Raw genomic sequence first — 4,147 nt, forward strand, 5'->3', positions numbered from 1 at the left:
CTCTGTTCATCTGATGAAAAGGCATTAGGGCAGCGCTCCAGTCGGCCCCAGCCAGGTCCTGTAGAAGCACATCAGTGTTCGTTCGACCATGGATGTGCATGTTGTTTCTCTGTTTTTTCCTCGCGTTCTATGTTCGGTGTAGAAGTGGCCAAGTGGGCCATTGCAGGGGCTGGGCACGATACCCGTGTGTTGTATACGTTCGGGGGAGTTTGGCTGACAACCACGTCCAGTGATGATTCAGTTTCACTGGGCAACTGGAGCGCTAGTGCGTATACAATCTGGGTTAGCGGGAGAAGTCTCAACAACTGACGAACTTGACGCACGAGATGTCTGGCTGTCCTCGTGCATCTAGTTAAATATGTGATGGTCCATGGCCATCGCCGACCGCACCCACTGTGCAATGTACGAGAGAAAGATCCCATCTTCGACACAATCGCATGGCCCTGGACTCTCGGCACCCTCGTTCGGCACTTAGACGGCTTTGTCACGTTTTGGGGGCTGATATTCAACCGGTTTGTCCCGTTCTTCGATAAGACGTCGAGGCAGAATAACGCAGCATGCTGCAATATGTAACGCATGGAAACATTGCTGAATAGTGACAAAACACTCGAACAATGCCACAACACTAAACCAGAGTCAACAAAACATCGTAACGCCATGCAAAAGCGGAGCTCCAAAAGTGTGCACATCAGTCAGTTGCACTTAACCAAACATGACATCACAGGTTTCAGTTTCTTTTCCATTGAAAAATGAAATACTTATGAACAGCCGTCATTGAAATTATGATATTTTTGAGCTCCTGTTTTTAATGTGCGGCACTCGTTCTTATACTTGGGCTCAAGGCTCAAGAAAGTTGGGGGTGAGGCAAACTCACAGTTGGGAGGCCAACTTTGACATGGAGTGGGTGGATGGGGGAGGGGAGGGAGCAAATGACCCACCCAAAATATTACAAATTGACACCCGTGGTAAGGAACGTTTTCCGGATTCGCGTCTTTTATTTTCAAGCAGCCTTTCTCAACTCTGTCACCCTTTGACGATAAGCAGTGAGGACAACTCGAAATTTTGAACATCGTCAAATTTATTGTCATTTTGCACTGCAACGCCGGGTAACCAGTACCACTCAGTATACTTTAGGCCGTTAAATAAACATTGAAACTTTGCGCATAATTTTTGTCGTTGTTTCATAAAGCTATTTTAAGTTCTCTTGAATAACGAAAAAAAAGCATTTTTCTCTGGTACAACTGACAACGCATGCGCAGTTACGTTCAGTACAGTTCGCTTGTTTGTGGTAGGTGGAGGTGGAGTGGGACGCGGAGCGCGATCGAAAATTTGTTGTGCATCAGTGTTTCTTTGGTTATAAGTTGTTTTCTAGCGAATAGTGTACCAACATGTCGACGTCGGATAACTTCTTAGTCATCGAGCCTTCGCAGGAGTTGCGATTCAAAGGTAATGCGTGTGCGCCAGTTTCGCCGATAGGTGTGCTGCAGTTGGGGATGGGCACAAGTTCAACTATATCATGGTTTTGTGTCCATATTTGACGGTAAAAAATATCACTTGAGATTATTTTAAAGGGTGCTTCGCTAGCTATGTTGCTGAAGTGTTTTGATTGAGAGATAATGAGCAATGTCTCCCAGCAGGCTTTGCATATTGGGATGACATACATTTATGAAATGTCCGATTGTAAGAACATAATGTGCAAATGGTCGAGATCTTTGCAGCAGAAATAAGATCCAAGCTCTTACTTAAAAGTGGTTAGAAAGATACTTGAGTATCATTTGATACCAGGAAGATCTCTGACATGCTATCAGTAAGATCAAAATTACCATTGATTCAGTAACATTACTTGATGATGATGATGATGATGATTTGGGGTTGTAGGGCGCATCAACTGCCATAGGTCATGCAGTGCCCATAGTAACATCTACTTACTTTTACATAATTGTGCAGCTTTAGAGGCAGGTTTAAAGAATGTAGTTTGGTCAGAGAAAAGTTGGAGAAAGGCATACTTCAAAAGTTTTCTTTACTTTATGACTGCTTTAATCTCAAGTAACTAGGAAATATTGTTAGCATGGTTGTTTTGCAACTTAATTGAAGATCAAATAATGAGCACTATTGGTAGCATGGTTTATTGCCATTTGGAACATCAAAAGCATGCATGATGGAATGGCTCCACATTAACCCACAGGAGCAAAAAGGAATGTTTGTCATGTGCAGACAGACCCTTGACTCATTTTGAATTCATATTTGTGAATATATTCATGTACAGCTTTCCAGAGAGCTGAGGGCAGTTGCAAAGGCAGGATAATTTTAAGAGACCAATGAAATGGACATTATTGTTGCAACCAATTTGTGATATTCATTATTGTCTTTAAGGGTTTCTGAACAACACTTTGTTATCTCAGCCATCAGATGTGATCAAAGCTTGTTGATTTGCTTTTTGTGTTCTGTCCTTTAAAGATTTCCCATGATTGGAACTGATGTCTTTGTCTGGCAGACACATTTGAGTTTGCTGACTTGTCATTTTGCTATGTTCATATATGTTGCACAGGTACGCTATTTGACCATTTCAAAAATATCAGCTGAGTGGATGTATCAGCTTTGTCATGCATGGCATATGTGGATGTAACAATAGGCCCTTGGATGTTGAGTATAGTTTTCTGTTGAAGTGTTGTATAGAGAATTTAACAGCAAATGACTTTTCAGGCCCATTTAAAGATGAAGTGTCTAGCAGTAGCTTGACCCTTACCAATACATCAGACAAGAAGATCACTTTCAAGATCAAGACCACTGCACCAAAGAGATATTGTGTGCGACCAAACCAGGGTATAGTGGAGCCAGGAGCCACAGTCAACATTGCAGGTATGAGTGGTATTGACCCTTTTGCATTCTGAGTGCTAGCTTGTACAATATGTTTGTTTTGGGCACTCAACCCAGATTATCATTGAATATACTGTGAGGGAAAATCACATGCCATGATGCCACAGATTTATGTTTCTCCAGTGTGGACAGCTATTTAAACTATTCATCTGTTTCCTGTGTCCAATATTTTTTTGGTGTAAAAACTGATCATTTTTTTATTATTTATAACTTGTTTAGGCACAATGTGTTTCTTACAATAATTTGGGACCAAATTGTTGGAGCCTGCATTTTATTGTGTTTTAATAGCAGTTTATTGACAACTAAGGATGACATTTTGAACAGGGCCTGTGCTACAGTTGCACCCCTGTAATCAAGCCCATAACCTATTTCAGATGCAACCCGATTATCCAATCAATTTAGTGTGAAGGCTTCAGGGTGCTTAGAATTAAGTCATGAATATCACAATATTAGAACACTGTGTGGACCTGCTGTAACTGAACTGTAAAATTAGGGCTCAGTTGACTGAGTGTTTGTGTTGAATTATCCAGAGAAACCTTTGCATGCATGTAAGCACCAATCAGCTTCAAAATCCACACCAGGTGCAGATGTTTGCATGTAGGAGATAAGATTGGGGGCCTCATGACAGATGCAAAGGTGGGTGTCTACTTTTTATAGAGAGAGAGGTGAGCTATTTTGTCATTATGCAGTCATCATGAGCCAGCTGTTAGGAATGGTGCTCAACCAGCCTGAGGTGACTTGCCCATGGTGTTGTGTTGTGTTGTGTTGTGATTATATTTTTCTGTCCTGTTGTTAAATGGCACTGGACATGGTGCTGAACCTGGCTGAGGTGGCCATGTAATGGTATTACATTGCATTGTGATCATGTTTCCCTTGTCCCATCATTCAAATGCTACTGCCATTTTCTGTTTTGCAGTAATGCTTCAGCCATTCGATTACGATCCGGCGGAGAGAAAAACAAACACAAGTTCATGGTACAGACGATGTTCCTGCCTGAGGGAGAGGAGGTGGAGTGGAGACCCTGGTATGTTAGTTGGGGATCATTGCAGCTCTTATGGACTTCAGCACTCACAGAGATTCCTAGCATATGCCACTGTTTTCACTGGAAAAAGAACATTTGTGTTTTGATCATGTGTCAGTAAGTCATGTCACTGAAACCCCATGATGTCACAGTTTATCCAAAGGTGAGTTGGACATGTGTTTGCCCATAATATTGGAGGTACTGGTGAAAACTAATTTTGGCACAACCATAATGTACATTCATGAGGTA

At 41.9% G+C, this 4,147-nt stretch overlaps 1 long non-coding RNA gene across 1 annotated transcript; it reads left to right on the top strand.

Moving 5' to 3' along the window:
- Nucleotides 1-1,300: 1,300 nt before the first annotated feature.
- LOC119098658 (uncharacterized) lies at nucleotides 1,301-3,829 on the top strand. The gene is made up of 3 exons (XR_005094278.1): nucleotides 1,301-1,446; nucleotides 2,704-2,859; nucleotides 3,794-3,829. It is a non-coding gene; the product is annotated as an uncharacterized LOC119098658 (long non-coding RNA).
- Nucleotides 3,830-4,147: the final 318 nt, after the last annotated feature.

Source organism: Pollicipes pollicipes, unplaced genomic scaffold (assembly GCF_011947565.3).
Source record: "Pollicipes pollicipes isolate AB1234 unplaced genomic scaffold, Ppol_2.1 Scaffold_4740;HRSCAF=5597_pilon_pilon_pilon, whole genome shotgun sequence".
Classification (NCBI taxonomy): domain Eukaryota; kingdom Metazoa; phylum Arthropoda; class Thecostraca; order Pollicipedomorpha; family Pollicipedidae; genus Pollicipes; species Pollicipes pollicipes.